The sequence below is a fragment of the Notamacropus eugenii genome, chromosome 3 (assembly GCF_028372415.1).
Source record: "Notamacropus eugenii isolate mMacEug1 chromosome 3, mMacEug1.pri_v2, whole genome shotgun sequence".
In the NCBI taxonomy this organism is placed as follows: Eukaryota; Metazoa; Chordata; class Mammalia; order Diprotodontia; family Macropodidae; genus Notamacropus; species Notamacropus eugenii.
The window spans coordinates 260,973,297-260,998,797 of NC_092874.1; the positions used below are offsets into that span (position 1 = coordinate 260,973,297).

A 25,501-nucleotide genomic window follows, 5' to 3' on the forward strand; every position below is an offset into this window, starting at 1 on the left:
AAAGGGTTGGTCTAGATAATGTTTAAAGCCCTTTTCAGTGCTAGATCTACCACCATATGACAGAAAACTGGCCTTGTAGACAGGAGGGCTTGGGTTCAAGCCTTCACAGGTTTATATAAGCCCCCACCTCTAAACTACTATAGTAAGTGACTTGTCTATAAACAAATAACCTCTCAGTGCCCCAAGGAACTCTCTAATGACTGCACTTCATATTGAATTTACATATCTTCATGGTATTGGCACTCTGCCCATAACCATGAAATCACATCCCGGGACTAAAACACAAAATCAGCCATCAGTTTCCCTGGACTTTGTCAACAACAACTTCTTTTTAAAAACAGGGTTTGCAGTAAAACAATTCTGTGCTTTTAGATCTCTGATTCTTGTACACCAAAATGTTCTTTTTGGGTGAGGGGTAGGGAACTAGCTTAAAGTACTCCAGCATCCTACAAGTTCTGTTAGAAATAAGAAATATTTAGCAATAATTAGAAAGTATGTCACAAGTGGAATGAGCAACAGAAACTTAAGGAATGTGTACACTGAAAGGAAATTAGTGTATATTGAACCAGGGTTAGTTGGAAAGATCTGGGTTCAAGTTCTGCTTCTGTAGCCCTGGGCAAATAAATACCTTTACTGTCTCAGTGCCCTTAGATAGTTTTCTAAGACTATATGTTTAAGAGGAGATGGCAAGCCTTCTAGTACCTTTGCCAAGAAAACCCCAAATGGGGATCACAAAGAATCGGACATGACTGAAATGACTCAATAACAACAACAATAATTAATAAGAAGTAATTAATTTAGGAACTGCAGTGGTAGAAGGAGTTTCCATACTGGGAGTTCTATATGCCAATGAAATCATAGCCATAACTCTGGAGCTAGAAGAGATCCAGAAAGGGAAGAGGGGAGAGAGAGAGACAGACAGAGACAGAGACACAGAGAGAGACACACAGAGACAGAGAGACACAGAGAAAGATACAGAGACAGAAACACAGGACAGACAGAAAGTGTTTTAGACAATTTTCTAACTTAACTTCTCTAAGATTATATAGAGAAGATGTTGACCTATATTAGCAGAGTGAGTTTTCTCATCTGAGAGTTCTCTATTCAATAAAATCACTTCCTCTTTATCCCATTGTGCATACTTATTTTATGTACTTTTTATGTACTCTGGCAGCTTAAGTGGTAGAATGGACAGAGCTCTAGACTTGGAGTCAAGAAAACCTGAGTTCAAACTCAGCCTCAGACACTTATAAGATGTGTGATCCTCGACAAGTCATTTAACTGCTCTCTGCCTCAGTTTCTCCATCTGTAAAATGGGGATAATAATTGTTTCTCCATCCCAGGGTTGTTGTAGGGATCAAATGAGATATTTGTAAAATGTATAGTACAGTGCCTGGCACATAGTAGGTGCTTCCCTAAATGCTTATTCCATCCCTGCTAGACACAATGAACAATGTCTTTTTGTCTTTTTATTCTCAGTGCCAAACAATGTTTGGCACACATTAAGGCAATTAATGAATGATTATTGTCTGATATATGTGTGTGTGTGCATTTTTGCATAACTACTTAAATCTTTTGAACTTTCATATTCAAGCTGTATAAAAATAATCTGAACTTTGCACAATGGGCTGTATGACAATTTTGTCTAATCTCCTGATATAATTAGGAATGTTAACTGTGTCCACAGGTGGTTCCAATGTCAAGTTTGGATCTTTTAACAATGTGCTTGAGCATGAACAGTTTTTTAAAACATCTAATTTATAATACCCAAGCCAACAGTTCCCAGGTCCTCCTACCCACATTTCTCCATTGCTCTGTCCATAGATCAGAAATTGATCTTTGAAACAAAAATATCTGTAGAAAAGGTAGGCCACAGGAAAAAAAAAAAAGACCGAGGCTAAACATTAAAGGGCCTTAAAGACCCTCAAAGCAAGAGTTTGAACAAATAGAGGTTACTACTAGAGTGGATACTCGGATATATATAAGCTGATCCTAGTAGAAAATCAAGTCAAGAGTCTTGCTCTCCTTAATTGATGTGACAAAGACAAATGCATATTCTTAAGTTATGCAGAAAATGTGTTTAGTTAAATTATAAATAGTCTGCACCAAGCACACATTTAAAGGAGAAAATATCACCCTAAAACTGGGACTCTCTTAGCTTTGAGAGTGTTAGAAACTTTTTTGAATGATAAAAGACAGATAAAGCATTATCTACCTTAATTCACACTCCATCATCCAAACAATTTGAGGAGTTTCAGGTAGAACAGTTAGGCAGCCAGATAGTATAGCACATCAATCCCAGAGTCAGAGAGATCTGAGTTCAAATCTGATCACTTAATGCTTAGTAGCTATGTGACCCTGGGTAAAAAAGACAAAATGTTAAGATTTTTCTTTGAGTGTAGTTACATGTTGGTTTATTTTTTTTAAGTCATTGGCAAACAGGCTCTTGCCTTATTTTGTTTGCTTAGGTTACTATTTTTTGATAATTTCAGTCATTTAAAATTGTGATTCTTATACCCACATGATTCCTGAGCAGTCATTGGGGAGATTTGTGTGTTTGCTTTTTTTTTTAAATTTCATCTGTCCAGATTTTCATCTTGGAGTCCTGGTGGACATACAGTTCAGTGATTAGCAAACAGACAGGCTAAATCTCTTATTAGCATGGGCAGCACATTCTGTTGGGAGGAATAAAAAAACCTGCTAGTTATTTGGCATTTGGAATGACAGAGTTCCATCATTTAAAAAAAAATATATATAAAAACGACTTTGTTATGCCAGGGGATATACATGAAGAGCAATTTAATTATTTATTTACCTGCATTAATATAATCAACATCTTTCCATTAGAAACCAGCAAGAAATATAAATGAACTTGTAACATTAAGTCACTTTGTGCTCATCAGGCAATAATATGTATGAGCAATAACCTTCAGGAGCAAACAAGTACTAAGTAGAAAATCGATGTTATAACCCTTGCATTAGAAAACTTTAGTCAAATCAGAATTAAATGGATCCGTAAATAGAAAATGTTTGAATATCATGCTCATAGGATTATAGATTTAGAGTTGGAAGGGACCTTAGGTACCACTGAGTCCACCTTCCTCATTTTACAGATAAAAAAACTAAAATACAAGAGATTAAGCCCAAGGTTATAACAGTAAATGTCAGGTTTTTCTAATTACAAGTCCAGTCTACCATCCACTGCATTATGCCATGAGAACCATTTGTTCCAGCGGCCATAAAGGTGACTGAAGCAAGAATTGTGGAAAGCTTAGACTTGGTCAGGCATTGAGGATGCCAAGTTCATCCATTGCATCCTGGCCCATCATCAGTCATCTAGCAGTCATCTTGACTTCTATCTTGCCACTGGACTTTGATAACTCTGGGAGAGAGAATGAGACTGATGCCTCTGTGCAACTCTGCCTCATTTAAATCCAGTTCACTCTGTGAATCAAGACATTACCCCGTGATATCATTGGTCCTCTTTGAACATGAAGGACAAAACACCACCACCACCATGACACCTTTAAAATATGAGAGGTGACTCTAAATTGTTAAAAAGTTCATTCAGATTCCTTTTCATTTCTTTCTAAATAAAGACGTCAACATTTTGGTTTCAGAAAACTGAATATTTAATAAATGCACTTTCACTTCTTATAAGGGCTCACTGGCGTCATCGAAAATTGCCAGTTATTATGAAAATTCCAGGTAGGCTCATAAACTGTTTTCCATGAATAGTTGCTTGTCATGTTTAAGACTTACAGTAGGAAGTCTGCTTTCCTATTTAAGGATGTTTTTACCTAGTGCTTAATAAATGTCTGTTGAATTCTGAGAGCGTGCCTGCTTAAGTCAAACACCACACAGAGATAGCAATCATTTTTGGAAGAGGTCATTTTCTTCCCCACCTGAAGAACAGGACTGTCCATATAGCATGAAATCAGCCTTTGAAATATACAGGGCAGTTCTCAGTCTTTTGCTCTGAATTTAGTCCCCACTTTTACCATTTGTGAATTCACTAGCAAAAAAGATACAAAAGATTTCATATGGCTTTTAAAAGAGTTTAGATCACTTCGTTCAATCCTCCTTATTCTGCACTTGATGAAACAAATCAGTGTAGCTTTTTCTTCCTTTGTACCTTCTCAATAGTCTTCATGCCTTCTAAGGGCCTTTTAACCTTTGTACCATTTTTTAAATTTTCTTTTTCTTCCAGGCCTAGATCTGGGAGGTATTTCAAAAATCTTGTAGCCAAACCATTTAATTTTACATTTGGGAAAACTGAGGTCTGTAGAAGTTATATGAGCTACCCAAGATCACATAATTAAGAAATGGCAGAACTGAAACTCCAAATTCAACTCTCTTTCTATGTTATCATGCTGTTATATTCACCTTTTTGTACAAAAAAAAATGAACATGCTTTATCTGAGTCCTTACCTTATACAAACCCCAGTTGTGGACAACTGCACACTACATAGGATTCTGGGGAAGATACAAAAGAATCTCCTTGATGAGTAATTTCATTTATATAGTGAATTCCCACGTGAGAAATCTCCCTTCACTATAGCAGGTTAGAACCTACCCTGTAACTTAAAAGGAGTCTAGAACAGTGATATCAAATGGAACTAGAAACTAGGACAGATAATCTCTTCCTGCTGGTATATACTGACTTAGTTTTAAAATGTAATGTTTTCTGCTTTATTGTATTTTTATTTATGTTATGAAATATTTCCTCATTATATTTTATTCTGTTTTGGTCCACACTGTGGAATGTGGTGGGCTTCCTGTGTAAGACCTCTGACCTAGAGCACTGAGAGACTGAGTCACTTGCCCAGGTGTCACACAGCCAGTAAGTATGTGCCACAGGCTGGACTTGAACCCAGATGTTCTAAGAGAGTTGCCTAGAACATTGAGAAACTTAGTAAGGCACGCAACCAACATAGGTCAGGCAAGAAACTTGAACACAGATCTTCTCTTTTCTGGGGACAGTTCTCTCTTTTCATTATGCCAAGTTGACACTCATAGTGGATAGAGTACTGGATTTGGAGTCACAAGGACCAGCATTCAAATCATGCTTCACATACTTACTATATCCCTGAAGCTGGACAAGTCATTTTCCCCAGGGAAACAGGGAACTCATGAAATTAATCAAAGCTGATCAAAACTTCCAGCTCAGTTCAGTCACATTTACATTAAAGAAACCTGGAAAATAGGGAGGGGCAAAGCCAAGATGGCAGAGTAGAAAGATGGACCTGCACTACCTCTCCCACCATAGCCCATAAAATACCTGTAAAAAATGACTCTAAACAAATTCTAGAGCAGCAGAAGCCACAAAAGACAGAGTGAAAGAGATTTCCAGCCCAAGACAGCCTGGAAGGTGGACAGGAAGGTCTATTGCACTGGGCTCAGAGCGGAGCATAGCTCAGCCTGGGCCATGCAGCACAGATAGGACTGGAGCAGGCTTCAGGGCACAAAACCATGGGTAGCAACTGCAGTTCCCAGATTTCTCAGCCCACAAATGCCAAAGATAGCTTCAAAGGTCAGTGAGAAAGCTCTTTCACCTGGGTGAGAGGGGAGGGGCAGTCAGGCCTCAGCCCTGGCCCCAGGGCAGCAGCAGCCTCTGCTGCAGCAGCATTCACTTTTGGAGCCCTCAGTCTAAAGACCCTGGGGGAATGGAGCTGGCCAATTTGGGTCTCAGGCCTGAGTGGTGGCCCTGAATTGAGGAGGAGCACTGGAGTGGTGGAGCTGGTAGAGCCTCTGGAGAGGGAATCCTACTCACAGATCCTGGGCAGAAAAGAGTACTTGCGGTTGTGCCCAAACCAGAGCAGAGAAGAGGAAACTCCTCTCCCTTGACTGTGCCACCTTGGAGTTAGTGAGAACTTAAAGGTCCCTAGGGTATGCCCTCTGCTTGACAAAGGACTCAACAGTCAAGTAACTGGCTGGGAAAATGCCCAAAAAAGGGAAAAAATAAGACTATAGAAGGCTGCTTTCTTAGTGAACAGGTATTTTCTTCCATCCTTTTGGATGGGGAAGAACAAAGCATACCATCAGAGGAAGACATAAAAATCAAGGCTTCTGTGTGCAAAACCTCCAAAAAAAAATATGCAGTGGTCTCAGGCCATGGAAGAGCTCATAAAGGATTTTGAAAATCAAGTAAGAAAGATGGAGGAAAAAATAGGAAGAGAAATAAGAGCAATACAAGAAAATCATGAAAAGTGCTTCAACAGCTTCCTAAAGGAGGCTGAAAAAAATGCTGAAGAAAATAACACCTTTAAAAATAGACTAACTCAAATGGCAAAAGAGGCCCAAAAAGTCAATGAAGAGAAGAATGTTTTAAAAAATAGAATGTTCCAAATGGAAAAGGAAATTCAAAAGCTCACCAAAGAAAATAGTTTTTTAAAAATTAGAATGGAGCAGATGGAAGCTAGTAACTTTATGAGAAACCAAGAAATTATAAAACCAAACCAAAAGAATGAAAAAATAAAAGACAATGTGAAATATCTCATTGGCAAAACAACTGACCTGGATAATAGATGCAGGAAAGATAATTTAAAAATTATTGGTCTACCTGAAAATTGATCAAAAAAAGACCCTAGATATCCTCTTCCAAGAAATTATCAAGGAAAACTACCTTGATATTCTAGAAACAGAGGGTAACATAGAAATGGAAAGAATTCACTGATCTCCTCCTGAAAGAGATCACAAAAGGAAAACTCCTAGGAATATTATAGCCAAATTCCAGAGTTCCAAGGTCAAGGAAAAAATATTACAAGCATTGTGGAAATACAGTCAGGATAACATAGGATTTAGCAGCTTCTACACTAATGGATAGAAGAGCTTGGAATATGATATTCTAGAGGTCAAAGGAGATAGCATTAAAACCAAGAATCACCCATCCAACAAAACTGAGTTATCATACTTCAGGGGAAAAAATGGAATTTCAATGAAATAGAGGACTTCCAAGCATTCTTGTTGAAAAGACCAGAGCTGAATGGATAATTTGACTTTCAAATACAAGAATCAAGAGAAACATGAAAAAGTAAACAGGAAAGAGAAACCTTAAGGAACTCATTAAATCTGAACTGTTTACATTCCTATATGGAGATGTTATTTGTAACTCAGGAGAACTTTTTCAGGGTACTTCAAGGGAATATACATATACATATGTGTGTGTGTGTATGTAGGTGTGTATGGGTATGTATGTATGTGTATATTATATATGTGTAGGCATATATATGTATATCTGTGTATGTGTGTATATATGTATATATATGTGTGCGTGTATATATATATGCACATGCATACATACATAGACAGAGGGCACAGGGTGAGCTGAATACGAGAATGCCTAAAAAAATAAGATTTACTGTTGAATGGAATGTACTAGGAGTAAGAGAAAGGGCTAGGTGGAATGTAGCAAATCATCTCACATACAAGAGGGAAGAAAGAGCTTTTACAATGGAGGGGAAGAGGGGAGAGATGAAAGAAAATAAGTGAGCTTTACTCTCATGGAATTTGGCTTAAGGAAGGAATAACACTCACTCAATTGGATATGGACATCAATTTTACCTTGAGGGAAGGCAAGGGGGAAGGGGATAGGAGAGGGAAGATAATAGAAGTGACAGCAAATTGGGGAAAGGAATAATCAGGAGCAAAAGTATTATGGGAGAACAGGTCAAGGGAGAGAATGGAATAAATGAAGGGCAGGATAGGACAGAGGGAAAATAGTTAGTCTTTTCCAACATAAATATTATGTAAGTGCTTTGCATTGTTACACATGTGTGACCTATATTGAATTGCATATTTTCTCAATGAGGGTGGGTGGGGAGGGAGGGAGAAAATATGGAACTCAAACTTTAAGAATGAATGTTAAAAATTGTTTTAGCATGCATCTGGAAATTAAGCTATACAAGCAATGGAGTATAGAAATCTACTTTGCCCTACTGGAAAATAGAGGAGAAGGGGGATGGAAGAAAGGTGGGTAATAGAAGGGAGGACAGACTGGAGAAAGGGGTAGATGGGGTACATGCTGTCTTGGGGTGGGGAGTGGGGAGAGATGGGGAGAAAATTTTGAATTCAAATTCTTGTAGAAGTGAATGTTAAATCTGAAAAATAAATTATATATTTCTTTAAAAAAGAAACCTGGAAAATAGAAACTGAAATGTCTCTTTCACATGTGTCTCAGATTCAAATGTTATTAGCATCCAGCTCCATGCTAATCCTCAAGGACATAAAGTTCAGTAATTAGTACTATTAATCCCAGAGCTAAATGTGCTTTTATTAACATGGGCAGTGTATATCAGCTCAGAGATGAAGCTCCATTATATTCTGTTTACTAATCCCTCAGTTCTATCCTTTTGCCCTTTGCCAAAACTGAGGTCTAACTCAATTTTTAGACTACTTTTTTTAGACAATTTTCCGCCCACTCCTTTGGGGTGTCATGCAGACTTTCTGGCCATTCTCCATTCCTCCCCACCCCCAATCCCCCATTCCAGACTCCATACTTGCTGAACAAAGGTTTTGTGAGTTCATTTTTCTTCTTTTTTTATTGATTTTTTCTGTTCTTACATTGCTTTTATTACCAAGGTTTTCATTCCTTCCCCTTCCAGAGAGCTGTCCCTTAAAATAGAAAAAAAAGAAAAAGTTAAAAAATTTGGCCAAAATTATGACTCTATCAACCAAGTACAACATCATATACAGCTTTCTATGCTCATTGTCCCCTCCCTCTGCAAGAAGGGAGAGAGATATATTTTCATTTCTTTTTTTGGAGGTCGTTTGGCCATTGTAATTATTTATATTATATTAATTATATTATATCATATTACATTACATTATATTATATCTTTATATTCTATATTATACATACATATATATTCTATATACACATACATATATATGTATGACTTAAATATTTATTATACTATTTATATAACAAATATTTATAATCTATATAATATATAATCTAAATATGTTTGTGTATAGTTATATGTGTGCATATATATAAATAGTGTAATTTCATTCCACTCAGTTTGATTTATTGTTGCTGTTATTATTCTTTCCATTTCCATTGCAATAGTCATTCTGCATATGGTTTTCCTGATTCTCCTTATTTTACTTTGCATCAGTTCATATAACTCTTCCCATGCCTCTCTGTATTCCTGGTACTCCTTATTTCTTGTAGCACTGTCTCCTGTGAGCATTTTTATCTCAAAGTCTTTCTCATTGTTTCCCATCCTTGAAATCCCATGTCTGTCACAAATGCAGAAAAATGTAAATAGAGCCCCACAATGAAAAGATAAGAGTTTCTCTTCCTTCACTTCGTAAGTAATTTTACTTACTGAGTAACATCTAGGTGGTACGGTGGATAGAGCCTGGACCTAGAATTGGGAAGATTTGAGTTTAGCTTTAAGGGTGTACTAGCTGTGTGACCCTAGGCAAGTCACTTAACTTTCATTTGTCTGAGTTTCTTCATCTGCAAAACAGATAATAGTAGCACCCACCTTGCAAGGGGTATAAGAATCAAATGAAGTAACATTTATAAAGCCCGTAATATAGTGCCTGGCACATAGTAGGTGCTACATAAATCTTAGGGGGAACAAAGCATGATTGAAAAAGTTTTAGATCAGAGCCTGAAGACCTGGGTTTAAAATTCCATTTCTCAAATTTAAGCTGTAAGACTTTGAGTAAATCATTTGAATTTTCAGAGATTCTTTTTTTTGTATGTACTTGCACATATATAAAAATATGTAATACTACTTACTTCTTAGGGTTGTAAGTAAAATAGCTTCAAACTTTTAAAGCACTCATAACCCTAAGAGGTAAGTAGCATTACACACATACAAAATATTTGTATATATTATTATATATTATGTATATATACAATATATTTTATTTATAATCTATGTGTAAATATATTTAATTTTATTTATTATATATGTGAATATATTTTATTTTACATTTTAAGCATGCATATATAAATTATATGCAAAATATGTGCATACATACTTTAGAAGAGGAAAAAAGGAACTATTTTGTCTATAGATATGTACGCATATGTAGACTATCAACTGTAAACAAAGTTTGTGTTAATTCATTTTTATATAGGACTTCATAGATTATACTGCATTTTTCTCATAAGAATCCTATAAGGTATATAGAACAGGGGTTGTAATTCTTATTATACAGGTAAGGAAGCTTTACAGAGCTGAAGGGACAACCTGTATTCATTCAGCAAGTACCTGCCAAAGGCAAACTTGTGATCCTGGTCTTCTCACTCAGAGCGCAATATTCTTTGGACAATCGTCCATAATTACCTTGATCTGTGGTTTTGCTATTGTATTGTCTCTCCCTATGTTGGAGAATTGTGTTATACTATGTTATTTTCTCAATATGTCATTGTCAGGGCTGTGCCTTTCAAATAGTGTGCCACCAGAGGACAGAAACTATACTTGTTTGATTATATTAGAAATAATAACAATGACTTTCATTTATATGTTAATACTTTATACTGTTAATACTTAGGTTGGCAAAGCAATTAACTATAGAGATTATTATCCCCATTTTACATATGAAAAAAGTGAGTCTCAGGGAAGTCAAATGACTTGCCCAGGAATCACACCGCTAGTAAATATCTGAGACAGAATTTAGACTCTAGTCCTCCTGAAATATCAGTAACTAAAGGAGAGAAAAATAACATTTAAACGTGCTCATCAGAACCTAAAATGCCAAAGTAGTTTGTGCATGTTGTGTGCGTGTGTGTGTGTGCGTGCATGTTTCCATGTGAGTGTGGGTATGAATTTTTAGAAGTTGCTTTATACCAGTTGCTTTTTGTCAGCATAAACTAACTAAGTGGCTCCAGCACAGTGTACACTGCTCAACAGCCTAGTCAGCCAAGACCTTTAACATAAATTTAGCCTAAGTAGGTACTAGCTCATTTTTAAATAAACGGAATAAGCTAAAAACGACCATTCAATATTTCTTGTTCTTACTTAATATCTTCCTGCTGTGGTATGGAGACCCAAGGTGGAGAAGGCTGGAAGAAAGAAAAAAGAATTATATGCATGTACTTTGTTGAAATAGAATAATCAACCATGCTAAGTTTAGGACAGAATGTAACTAGGGTTTAAAATAAGAGAGAAATTAAATGCCGTTTACTTTTAATTGGTGAGCAAAAAAAAAAAAAAAATTCAGTGAATGTAGTGCTCTCTCTGCTGGCCTGAGTTTTATTGCAACTACAATGTTTGAAATATTTGTAATTTTACAAAAATTCTCAAAAGTTTTATCCCCAATGGCTCCCAGTTTTCTTTAATTTTTCTTTGTATTCCATTGTAAATATGTTGCTTCTTCTTTAAGAAAATATTTATAATATGTTTGACTCTTTAGAATTGAATTTGCCTTTAGATTGTACAAAGAAACCCTCTGAATCCTCATATTGGCAGCTCATGGCACAGTGGAGTCAGGAACATCTGAGTTTAAATCCAGCCTCAGACATTTAACTAGATTTGTGATCCTTGGGCTAGTTATCTCATCTGCTGCCTGTCTCTGTTTCCTCCTCAGTAAAATAGGGATAATAATAGCACCTAACTTCCAGAGTTATTGTGAAGATCCAATGAGATAATATTTGTATAAAGCTCTTTACAAACCTTAAAGTGCTACATGAATGCCATCATTATCATCATCATCCTTATCATCCTCATCACCACCACCACCACCATCATCATCATCATCATCATCTACAGGCAACCATGGCAACCAAGGATAGAGAGCTATCCTTGAAGTCAACAAGACCTAGAGTTCTGTTTCTGATACATACTAGCTATAGGACGTTGGTGAGTTATCTTCTCAAAGACCCAGAGAATTCTCTAAATCACAGAAGAGATTCTTTACCCATAGAGATCTTTTCCTCTACACAGATGGTCCAAATATTCATATGTTCAATTCTTTACACAAGAAAAGAAGACCCAGAGTCATAGTGAGGCCAGTTTTCCTCCACCCAGCCACTGGAGAGAAAGATGTTTGTCACTGACTTTAGTGAATAAGAAGGAGGCAGCTCTGTTTCTTTCCTTGGTGCTTAGACCTCGAGAAGGAAGCAAGGATGTATCAAGGATATAACTGCTCAAGCGAGGCTGGGCAGTTCTGATGGGATACTTGTTGCACTGCATACCCTGCCCCTGCTCTCTCTCTCTCTCTCTCTCTCTCTCTCTCTCTCTCTCTCTCTCTCTCTCTCTCTCTCTCTCTCTCTCTTTCTCATTTCTAAAATATTAAAGGGAAATTATATCACCAGTGATAGTAGAGGCACCTTGCTGCTATCATTCAAGCTCACGGAGCAGTCATTCAATAAACATGCTAGAGGTCAATTTCTACAGACAGGAAATCCCATAATGTTCCTCCCATAGGATGCCATAGGGAATTGCCCTAACTGATAGAGTGGAGTTAGATTGATCAACATGCATGATTTCCTATCCTGAGGGAAGAGAAAGATGGAAGTCATAGTTCAATGTCAATTGATAAGGGTCGTTCTCAGAAGAGAAGGAAGGTGAGCTAGCCTTGGTCAGTCCCCACAGACCAGCAGCTCAAGGTAGAGGGGGGTGACAAGTGACAAAACCATAAGAGAATTGTAAAGCAGGAAAAACCACAGATCCTAGGAGACTAGAAGCTTTTGCCAGGCAAGTAAAAGTGGAATAGCAGTGAGGTCAATAGTGCCCTGGGCTATGGGGTGTGTTTCTGTGGATTCTGTTGTGCTCAGAAGGCAAGCCGCAGGCAGGTGATTCCTTACTCTTTTTCTGCCTCTCCCTTTCTGGGAAAGTAGTGGTTCCCCATTCTCGTTTTCGTTGCTTTTCATTTCATCCTTGTTTTAAAGCTGTTTTGTATTCCTAAGACAAAAATGAATAACCATTGAATTACTGATGTCCTTGTCCAAATGCTGCAGACAAATGACAAGAGAATATCCAGAAATGGTAGCTGGGAGGAGATAAGAGAGGTGGGGTTAAAGTGAGAAAGAGAGACACAGAGGGAGGCAGACAGAGAGACAGAGTCAGAGAGAAGAAGGTGGTGAAGAAAGAGAGAAGGAAGGAGGAGGAGAGAGATTAGGAGGGAGGGAAGGAAAGAAAGAGGGGAGGGGGGAGGGTAGAGAGAGACGGACAGAGACAGAGAGACCAGCAGACAAAGAAACAGAGAGAGACAGAGAAAAAAATTATAATTGCTAGGACATTTGTTTCATGGAATGGTATCTGAGAACTGAACAATAAAGAATTATTGATTCACATTTAATAACTTCACAGAGCGGGGAGAGAAACTTGGACTTAGATCTTCCTAATCAATGAAATGTAGCTTTTGTAGGGACAGGTTATTCCTGTGAGGTGAAGCCTTGCTACTTCCTCTTCCCATTGTTTCTTTCTGGATGACTGTTTGGACAGAAAGCCAAGTCGTACTTGAGGGTCAATGCTGAAGGTAGAGAAAAATCCATATCTGATGGGAGTGACTGGGAAAAAATGGGTTTACCATCAGGAGTGAGAGTCAGATGGAGGGGAGCACATAGCTAGCAGCACAACGTCACTGATTCCCACACCACCACTACACTTGTAACAAGTGTGATTTAAGGAGATAATCTTGGAAAGGAGCAAAGGGACAGTCCTCCTTTATATTTGTCACGAAAAGATTGTTCCAAGTGATCAGACTTCCTGGTTTGGCTAGGACCATTTCATTTTTAATCATCTATATTAGGCAAACACAAGCTTTTCAAAAGCACCCCAGGCGAGACATATTTTGCACAAGATCCCCATGATGAAAAGGCTATATAAAGTACCTGAGTTACATCGTTAATTATCATATTTAAGGTTTTTTAAAAAATTTTTAATAACTACATGTTATTTCATAAAGTAACTTCAAGTGTTCCAGAATTAGTCGTCAGTGTAGTACTCAAGCATACTTTGCTGGAGCATAGAATTGTCTTAAAAAGAAGGACTCCTTGGATCTATAAATTGCTTCATAGTAAAAAAATAAAATAAATTTGGGGAATATTCAGGACCATGGAGAACCCCCCTAACTACATTTCCCAATACCACTTCCACCAGACTACCCCTTGAATATCCCCATCTGTGGAGTTCAGCATGGAGAGTTTTACCTTTTGGTCCCACACCTGTATTCCAAGATGGTAAGTAACAACTATAAGGCCTTTACTGTTGAACCCAAGACACTTCTCTGAATCATAAGAGAAGTTGACCATGATCTAAAGGAAATAATACTTTATCTGGAATCACAGTTCTTAGGTTAAAATCTCAAGTCCATTGTTTGCTACTACTACCTGTGTGACACTAGGCAACTTATTTTCTCTCTTGGACCTGGGTTTTCTTATATATAACATGAGAGGATTGGACTACATCAATGGTCAGCAGACTATGCCCCACAGCCTGTTTTTGTGTAGGCCTTCTAGCTAAGAGTATGTGTGTATGTGTATGTGTTTGTGTGCGTGTGTGTGTGTCTTTTTAAAGAGAATAAAATTGTTTTAAAATGTAAAAACCATTCATAGCTCAGTGGGCATACAAAAACTGGTTGCTCCAGTATTTGATCCTAGGGCCTACAAAACTACAGTTTGCTAGTCCAAGACAGATGATCTCTAAAGTCCCCCCTAAAATCCTATGGTCAGTTCAATTGCAGTAATTTTTATAATAATTGCTTAATTTGGAATAAATATACAATAAAACATCATTTAATTGGCACCCTATAAACTTGGGATCTCTGATCATTAAGAATGGAACTTAGCTGAAGCTCATCTTTGCACCATTTACGATTAAATGGTTTACTAAGCCACTGATGGACAAAAAGGTTGCAGGAGAATGTTTAGCTTACAGAAGGAAGCAGACAATTTTCAGGTATAGTGAGGATGACTTGTATTACTCCATGAAGGAACATTGAGGAATGAATCTATACAGACCAATTTATAGGGCATAAGCTGAGTCACTCTGGGCACTTCCAGGTAGACATACGGAAAGAAATGTCCATATCGATGATGAAGATTCCTTGGAGATTCCTTTGGTCCAGTGACAGCTAAAGCAAGTGGAGGTAATGTCAAAATTCTGTCAGATATAATTGGACATTGTTCTCAAGTGACAATGACTCATTGGAGACTGAAAGAAGGGAGTGACTTGGCTTTCATCTCTTTGCTTCTTTCTTCTGCCCTCTGGGTAGCATCATATAAATCTGGGACTTCCTCCGAGGGATACAGGAAAGCCAGCTCATTATGTTCACCACCCTGGTCACTATGTAGCTACAGGTACATGGCAGATAAGCATGCATCATGCTTACATAAACCTGTTACTGGATCTCAGAATCCTGGCCACATCCTGGCTTTGAAATGAAAGCGAAAGGAACTTGAATTCATCGTGTGAATTCCCTTTGTGAATTGGTCTTATGAGTATAAGGTCCTGGGTGAGTCAGTCAGTCGGTATTACATTAGTTAAGTTGTTGTTCATCCTTCATTTTCAAAAAGATGATCATGGTGTGATGTCTTGACCTACAAGCGAATTGGATTTAAGTGAAGCAGAGTTGCACAAAGTCATCATCCTCACTCTGTCTTTGATGTCTGAGACAGCAAAGTCTAGTGGCAAGACAAAAGTCAAGAAGGCTGGTGATGGCCCAGGAGGATACAGTGGATGACCATGGCATATTCGATGCCTGACCAGACTCTAAGGTCTCCACAATGCCTGCTCTGGCCACATTCATTCATCTTGAAACAAGTTGTCATTTTCTGCCTATACACCTATTCTGATCTTCATATGTCAGAGGCAGACATTTCCCTAACTCACCATCAAGTTGGAGAAGTGTAAATTACCTACCTACTATGTAGCAGGCATCTTGCTAAGCACTGGGTGTACAGAGAAAGATAAAACACAACTTCTTTCTGGGAGCTCACAATCTAATAGGAGAGAACATGAAAACAATTATATACAAAGCAATTATGTATACAGGGTAAATTGGAAATATAGAGGGAAGGCATTCAAATGAAGGGAGATTGAGGAAGACTTGTGAAAGGTAGAATTTTAGCTTAGACTTAAAGGAAACTAGGGAAAGAGTATGGAGTACATTTCAGGCATGGAGGACAGACAGGGAAAATGCCTGGAATCAGGAGATGGAGTATCTTATTCAAGGAATAAGTAAGGAGATTGGATCACAGTGTACATTGGGAGTGTTGAGAAGACTAGAAAGGTTGGGGGGGGGGCAGATTACGAAGAACTTTGAATGTCAAATAAAGGAGGGTTTATTGGGTAGAGCTAACTGGTTGCAAGGGAAGTTTTTCATTAAAAAAAAAAAAAACTCACCAGGTTGATGAACTCAAACTTTGACATGGATTGGCAGAAGATGTGAACCAAGAATTATTTGTAGAGTGGAGAACCAAGGTATAATGTCAAAATGCTATTCATCTGAACCATAAACTTCTTTACATTTTGATATTTATGATTCCACTTCCTGGCGGATCTTAACAGTAGCAATAAATTATAAATTCCTGATTGCTTAAGTGTTATCTATGTATGTCGTAAGACTTTTATGTCTTTTAGAATTTCTTTTATGTGTTGGAAATGAAGATCTGGCCTTGAGCTGTTCAGGGACAGGTACATAGTGCATTGGGTACTGATTTCCACTGTATAATGAAGACTTCTTGTTTCCAGCTTTGGGGAAAGCCTAAATATGGTCAAAAACCTAAACCTTAATCAGTATTTTACTTAGGTTCATTGGTTGGGATTAAATGAGCTGGAGAATGTGAGAGAAGGGAACCTAATCCCTTGATGTAGTTTAACGCTAAAAGAACTTCTTAGTTGAGAAGGAGAAGGGCACAGATCACAGCCCTTTATTAGCTTAGAATTCAATCAAGCAATATGCTAATCACAAATTTTTCTTACCTTTTTAATGAAGGACCTCTAAATCATTCTACAATATGGATATTTCATTAGTTCAGAAAGACTTCAATCCATTTCTCCTTATATCAAGTCCTACATTAGTTGGGTTTTATATATTAGTAGAATACAAATAATTATCTTTCCGTCTTGAACATAATTAGAGATAATAAAATTTGTAAACACCCTAAGAGGCTATCACAGATAGCTAAAGGATTAAATTTGATGGTTTGGAGTAATAAAATCTTCCACAAGCACATAAAATTTCATTGTTTATTTATGTTATCATCAATTGTAAAACAGTTTTTGACAACCCGTCAAAGAGGTTCACTAAGTCTTAGGCAGATAAAAATATTTATGTATAAACTTTAGCCTCTGGCATCTTTGCCAGGTTTTGTGTACTTACTTACAGCAATAATACATTTGATCAAAAGGATCAGCCTAAAGATGCATACAGTAAAGAAAATATGTGATATTTTCAAGTCTTATTTAAATACATGCCTGTATTTTTCTTAGTCCAGCTCTAATTTCAGCAACTAGGTGGCACGATGGATTGAGTGCCTGGCCTGGAGTCAGGAAGACTCATCTCCCTGATTTCAAATCTCACCTCAGACACTTATCAGGTGTGTGATCCTGGGCAAGTTTGCCTTAGTTTCCTCATCTGTAAAATGAGCTGGAGAAGGAAATGGCAAATCACTTCAGTATCTCTGCCAAGGAAACCCTCATATGAGGTCACAAAGACTCAGATACTACTGAAAATGATGGAATGAAATAAATAGTAGAGTACTAGCAAAGGCAAGTGAGATGGGAGAGAGACATTGGAGAGCTGGAATCAAGAGGATTTCTTTCCGATTCATACTTCTTTTCATATTCTTGGATGTAAGGAATAAAAGACTTTTAAGAAATGCGAGCTTTATTAAAAGGTTGAATTTATATTGGCCTCCCTCATAAACTTAGCAGTCATGATTTAAAACTGTGGATTTGTAACAAAAGGTTGAGAATTTTTTTTAACTTACAGAATTATGCTTTGCAATTTCTATTTTGACTACTCTGGTTAAAAAAGATCTAGAACAAGACTGAAGAGTAGATTTTTTTTTTCCTTTTTGAATTTTTTAAGTAGGTTTGCTAAAGTTTTTGATATCTTGTTTTAATTATCAGTTAACAAAAAGAATATATTTAGCTAGAAAGAATTTCCATCTGCTATCAAGCTGCGGATCAATTGCACTTGACTATATTTTATTATCATTATTTCCATATTTAAAATATTCTTGATTTGAAATGATGGATTTTGGCATGCCTTGTAACTTCTTTGACTTAAAAAAATTCATATGTTTAAAATAGTTATCCTGTGTAAGGTCTCAAATGGGAAATCATTTTAACATGTAATTCCCATGATGCCCTAAAGGAAGTTTCCCAGCCATTAATGAACTGGAACATAACTAAATGCAATTCCAAGGATCTTCCAAGAGGGAGAGGAGATTTAGAACAAAAAGAATAAGGCCCTCCAACCATACCTCTACCTGAGGAAGAGATACTTTCTCTTGAGAATATGATGTTCCTTACAACCTAGCAACAGTAACTGTTTTCGCAGAACCATGTCTGACCAAGAAGGGATGTTGCCATATTGTAGAAGGATTTATTCAGATTTTGACATGAAGTTTCATCATGAAAAATACCATAAGGTTTTAATTCATCCCTTTAATGTTCACAAAAGGAAGAAATTCTTGATCTTATATTTCTGTAAGTGGTTAATGAGAAAATCCTATTGTATTTCCAATGTGTATAAACCTGAGGCATAGCTACCATGGCTAGAAATTTTTTTTTACCATTTTCTGACAAAGACAGCTTAGAAATATTTTAAATCATACTAGAGTACTTGTAAATTATCTTGGTTCCACTCCTGTGTGTCTGAGTCATCCTTCTCAAATTTCATCATTAGATTGGGTCCATTTTTCCTAATAACTCAGGATGTCTTAGGACCACTTCTCTTGTTGCTCTGATCTTACTTGGTGTTCTCATTAGCTTCCATGGATTTACTTATCTCTACTCAGATCTCCATATGTACATCTACTAGGATATCTTTCCTGAACTCCAGTCCCACATCAACTACCTTTTGGACTTCTTAATTCAGATATCCTGTATGTTAAAAACTTATCTTTCCCTGAAAACCTTTCCTTCTTCCTAACTTCCCTATTACAATCAAAAGGACCACCATATTTCCAGACACCCAGCTCCACAAGTTCTTTGTCCTCCTCAACTCCTCAGTTTGACCCCACAACATATCTTGCATCTGGAACGTTACCTCTGCTCCCTCACCTACCACCCTATTTCAGGACCCCAATGCTTTTTGCCTAAATTACTTAACAGTCTTTGATTTGGTCTTTCTGCCTTGTCTCACTCTGCTCCAATCCATCTTCTTCTCAGTTGCCAGTGGCCATGGTCACTCCCCACCCCACAAACATACACACTCAATTAACTGCAGTGGACCCCTATATAAATTTCTTCATTTAACATTTAGAGCTGTAGCATGTGCAGTGATGACACCCCAGTAAAACCACATGGACAGATGGGCCAGACCAGGTTGAGGGTAACTGACAGACTCTAAACTCTTTAGTAAGTTAGAGGGATGTCTACCTCAAGCATGTGGAGACTTTCCTGGTTAAAACTGGAAGATGAGAACAGTTTGTTCCAATGGCTTTGGAGACGGATGAAGCAGGCACTGTAAAGTGCTTATAGCCTGGTCAGGTATCAAAGACACCAAGGTCATCTTGAGCCATCACCAGCACTCCTGGAGTTTGATGACTCTGAAAGACTTTGGTTGATGACTGTGTGAGGGTCCCAGACCACCGACTCAAATAAAAATCAGAGACTTCTCAAGGTAGAAGCAAAGCAGCAAGATTTTATTACGATCTCTGGAGAAAGGGCATCTCCTCTCTGACAGGTAGTCAGGAGAGTGAGGCAATTACAGAAGGCAAAAATAGAGATTATATAGCCCTAACACAGATCCCACCCCTCTGCTGGCCTTTTTATCCCATTGGCTGGGAGGCAGGCTCACAATCTAAACAAGACAGTCTACCCTGTGAACTGGGGACAAGGTAGCAGTGGAATAACCAATAGACATTATGTTGATGTGGATGTTGATGTGGCAACCCAAGGCGGGGTCGTGTTATGCTGATATGGCAACCCAAGGGGAGTAGTTTAAGTTTTGTCTTCCCAAAAGTCACATGATTTCTGGGAAACCAAAACTTAGGCCTAACCATCTACTAAAAGCCTTTTGTTAAGCACTGAGAAATCTTCACTAACTTCATTCCATTCAATCCCTCCTCTTATTTTTGTACCTTTGAAGACTTTTCATACCATGGGTGATACATAGCCCCAACTATCATATCCCCCTCCTTCTCCAGGCCATGAAGACTGGGCTGTCCCTCCTGATATATTGGTACCCAGCCCTGTTTCTTGACCACCATGAGTCGTATTGATCCCTTGGCTTTCTCTTCTAGCCTAATCATTTTGGACAGAGCATCCTCCAGGAGAAACAGAGAAATGTGTAACCCCTAGAAGATAAAAAGACCTAGAATGAAAAAGATTAAGCCCAAAAGAATCAGTAATAACAAACACCCTATAAACTTCCAATATTTGTTCTTTCATGATCTATGTGACCACCTGGTAGGTGATGTTTTCCAGAAGTGCAACTTCACCCCTTCAGATCCTACTGGATTCACAGTCCATTCAGTAGCAGGAGTCACTGGGCTCTTTATTCTAGTGTGATGAGTCCTGGAAGGGTCCCTCTCAAGATAGGGTGAGTTTCTCTTCCTTCCATGTCTGAATCAATGCCCAATCACCAGGCTGGAATCAATGTACAGAAAGTCCCAGAGGAGGAGTTTGGGCTATCAAGCCTTGGGTCTGCAAGACACGAATATGCTTTGTCAGGATAGATATATATTCTCTAAGAAACCTGTCTTTGCTTTCAAATATTGAGTCCCAACTCTCCCCATTCCCTATTCTTGGGTAAGGATGACCATATCCAAGGTAAATGGGTTTCAAGTGTCAATCTGATGAACTGTCTTTTAATTTCCTTATTCATCCTTTCAGCCTTGCCAGAGGAGGGAGGGTGCCATGGAGTATGAAACTCCCATGAAATATCTAGAGCTTGTACAAGAGACTGGAGAACTTTAGCTATGAAATGCGTTCCCTGATCCAAGTCTATCCTCTCAACCATCCCATATCTTGGAATTATTTGTTCAATCAAGACTTTACCAACTGCTTGAGCATTTGCAAGAGTCAGAGGGTAAGCTTCCACCCATGAGGTCAAGTGGTCCACTATGACCAGCAGATATTTAAGACAACTCACTGGGGGCAACTTAGTAAAGTCCACCTGTATGCTCTGGAAGAGGCTGAGTCATCCTCCCAGGGGTGTTTGGCATTGAGCTGACTTGTTAGTCCTTCGATAGACAAGGCAACCCTGTACCAACTGCTGGGCTAGGGTGTATAGATCTGCAGGCACAGATCAGATTAAAACTGTATCACACAGATTCTGGGCACTCCAGTGGCTACCTTGGTGCAAATGTTGCAGCACCCATCTCATATCTGCTTTGACCAGTACCTCTCGATCATCTGGGAGGAACCAATGCCCATGGCTATCCTTCTGAGGCCCAAGATCTTGGGCCTTTTTAATTTCTTCCTGAGAAAAGGATGGAGAGGGAAGACTAGAGGAAAGGAGGGAATCAAAACTAACATCAGGTCACCAGGCTCAAGTTCCCTTTCTCCTACCCTCTTTGCCTCTTCATCGGCAAGTCAGTTACCCCTGGCCTCAAATGAGGTTCCAATCTGATGTCCTTTTACATGAATAATTGCAATTGACTCAGGGAGCAATAAATTCTCTAATAAGTATGTGGCATGTACTAGTTCCTTCCCTTTGCTATTTATCATGCTTCTTTCTTCCCATATTTTCCCAAACATATGTGTGACTCCCCAAGCATATTTAGAATCTGTGTTTATATTACCCTCTACTCCTTTTAATAATTTTAGAGCTTGGTTTAGAGCATAGAGCTCAGATGTTTGTACTGACCAGGATTTGGGCAAACTCCCAGATTCCACCAGGGAATTCTGATCTCCATTTATGATGGCATATCCATTTTTCCTTTTTCCCTTGACCATTCATGAAGATCCATCCACAAATAAATTTAGCCCTCCAGGAAGTGGAGATTCTTGAAGATCTTCCCATACCTTTGTCTAGAGATCTATGATCTCCATGCAATAGTGCCCTGACTCTTGGCCACTCTCTGGGCTAGCAATAAGAAAAGAGGCAGGATTCACATTTGAGTACTGTGACAAAACCAAATCATCTTGTTCCAGCAAGATAACCTCATATTTTAGAATCCTTGAGTTGGTTAGCCACCTTCTTGCTTTTTGGTTAAGAATCATCCTCACCTGAGTGGGACACTTACTATCAAACTTCCCCCAAGAGTGAGCTTTTGGCTCTCTTCAACCAAGATGGCAGTAGCAGCCACTGCCTGAATGCAGGTAGGCCATCCTCTGGCTACCAAGTCTAGGAGTTTAGATAGAAAGCATACTGGCCTTCTCTGCCCTCCTCTTATTTGAGCAAGAACCCCAAGAGCAATCCCCTTGTCAGCATTTACACACAAATGGAAAGGTTTTTCCAATGAGGGAAGAGCTAGGGCCAGGGGTGAAACTAGTCAAATTTCTCCTGACTTTCCTCATCCCAAAAGATAACATCTGGGCTCTCATCCAATAGGTGATCATACAAGGGTTTAGTTATATTATCATATGAGTCAATCCAATGTCCATAATACCTCACTAACCCTGAAAACTTGCGTAGTTATTTGACTTCTTTTTCCACAAATTGTAGTTTCTTCCTTGAAACCCAGAGTTCCTGCATCCCTAAATAATTCAACAACTGTATCAATGCTTCACTAACATGCTCCCTCCTATCTCCGATAATCAATAAGTCGTGCAATACTCAGGTCCCACAAGGGGACTGGTACCCCTCAAGAATTATTTCAAGTACTTGGCCAAATTGGTTAGGGGACTCTGTGTATCCTTGGGGCAATACACATTACCTATATTGCTGCTTTCTTCCCATCCTGGCATCCTTCCACTCAAAGGTAAAAATATCTCTGCTTTCTATATCAAGAAGGCAACTCCAAAAGGCATAGGACACTCCCTCTTAAAGTGACCCTCCTTCCCACAGTTCCAACATACAAAGGGAGTTTAGGAAATGACCCCCATCCCCATGCTCCAGGAAGGAACCTGATGTTCCTGGGGTGGGAAATTCCCTTCCCTACCTCCACCTCACTGTGGTGTCTCCATCCACCTTGGAGTGGGTTTCATTACTGATCTAGCTACAGTCTGTAGCATAACCTTATTCTGCTTTTTCTGTTGCTTTAAAGACTCCCATTGTTTCAAAGATTTCTCCTGTTGTTTTAGAGATTGCAATATAATCTTAGAGATCTTTTCCTTTTCCTTCTTTTTGCTCTCTGTCCTGGTTACATATACTTTCAGGCCAGGAAATCGTTACAAAATAGAATCTGAGCATGGTCTGGGTTTGTTCTCTTTCACTCATTACAGAATATTTCCTCATACTTTCATTAAGTCTCCCTAGGTATTCTGATGGCGTTTCATCTCTTTCTTGCCTAATTACTGAAATTTTATTCATATTTTGACTCCAGGGGATGACGTCTTGGATGCCCTGCATTATGAGAGTTCTAAGATCTCGTAGGTCTTCTCTATGAGTGGGATTATTATGATCCCAGTTAGGGTATCTTAGGGGAAATTTTTGTTTCCCTGTAAGTCCTCTCTGTGCTATCAGATGGGCAGTTTCCCAAGCTTCATTGGTGCCCTCTGAATTTGATCAAATTACACCCACTCCTATCAGGATACCACCCCAAACTATGCATCATTTTCTTCTTATCCTTTCCCTTATACTTTGGTAATTCATCCCAGTTCTCAAGTTTATTCCCCAAAGGACTGTTCTTTGGAATATCACATGATTTCCTGGTACCAGTGGTCCGGGACTGCTTCTGTCCCATTTTGATTATTTTAACCAAGGAGGGTTGCCCTCTCCTTCCAGTTGGAGACTGACTTAATTAGTCTAATCTGTCTATCAAAAGAGGTCACCCTCCCCCTACAAGTCACCCAAGCACTCACCAACCTCTAAGGTTCCCTGGTTTTGCTTACCTGGCTCGTGCCTGCACAACTTACATGACTGAATCCAGCCAATTTGCTGTCCTTACTAATGTGCTCCAGAGCTTTACCACTTGCTTTCATTTTGCTTCTCCAACTTTCCCTCTTCAGGATCCTTCCACCCATTTGGGGTGGAGGCCTACCCTTCCCAAGCTCCAAGGTCCACTAGAGAAAACTCTGGTTGGCGCCTGCCCATGGACTCAGAAAAGGAGGGTCTTCTGACAAGTGGGCGGATCCTGGACGAGCCCCCAAAATTGTGTGGGTCTGAGACCACTGACTCAAATAAAAATCAGAGACTTCTCAAGGTAGGAGCAAAGCAGCCAGATTTTATTACGATCTCTGGATAAAGGGTGTCTCCTCTCTGACAGGAGAATGGGACAATTACAGAAGGCAAAAATAGAGATTATATAGCCCTAATGCAGATCCTACCCCCCTGCTGGCCTTTTTCTCCCATTGGCTGGGAGGCAGGCTCACAATCTATACGAGACAGTCTACCCTGTGAATAGGGGACAAGGTAGCAGTGAAATAACTAATAGACGTTATGTTGATGTGGATGTTGATGTGGCAACCCAAGGCAGGGTTGTGTTATGCTGATATGGCAACCCAAGGGGAGTAGTATAAGTTTTGTCTTCCCAAAAGTCACATGATTTCTGGGAAACCAAAACTTAGGCCTAACCATCTACTAAAAGCCTTTTGTTAAGCACTGGGAAGTCTTCACTAACTTCATTCCATTCAACTACACAACTCTGCCTCACTTAAATCCAATTTACATGTAGGTCAAGACATCACCCATACCCTTACTTCACGATATCATTGGTCTTCAATAGGCAAACAACAAGGACAAAGGATAATCAACAGCAAAGGTCTTTACAACGTGATTCCTTCCTATCTTTGCAGTGTTACATTAGTGTCCTCTTCCCCTCTCCCATCCAAGTCTCACTGCTACTCACACACAACATTCCCTCTCCTATCTGTGTGCCCTTACTTTGGGCATCCTTTCTCTAGAATATTTTCCCCCCTCACATTTGTTGAGGTGACCTTCAGACCTAAGCTCAGATTCCTACTTCTACCCAAGACTTTTCTCAGTCCACCCTCCACTCTCTTCTCCCCTCTGGTAATAAGACCTTCCCTTCTTAGATTGCCATGATTTCTACTTATCTAGTTATTTACAGGTTTGCCTCTCCCTTTTGAATGTGAGTACCTTAAGGTCAGAGGCTACTATTTGCCTTCCATTATATTCCTGGTGCTTAGCACAGTATCTGGCACATGGTAAAAATAATTGTTTGTTAACTGATTTCCCTGTCTTCAAGTAGCTTATTTTCTTATCTGTATATATCTTGTTCCCACAGCTCAGTAGAATATACACTCCTTGATGGCAAGCACTGTCCTTCAATATATTTTATTTCAAGTGCCTA

The 25,501-nt window shown here is 38.8% G+C and overlaps 1 long non-coding RNA gene across 1 annotated transcript; it reads right to left on the bottom strand.

Moving 5' to 3' along the window:
* Positions 1-19,762: 19,762 nt before the first annotated feature.
* Positions 19,763-24,642, bottom strand: LOC140534431 (uncharacterized). Its single transcript, XR_011977296.1, has 2 exons — positions 24,081-24,642; positions 19,763-20,786 (listed from the first exon to the last, which is right to left on the bottom strand). It is a non-coding gene; the product is annotated as an uncharacterized lncRNA (long non-coding RNA).
* Positions 24,643-25,501: the final 859 nt, after the last annotated feature.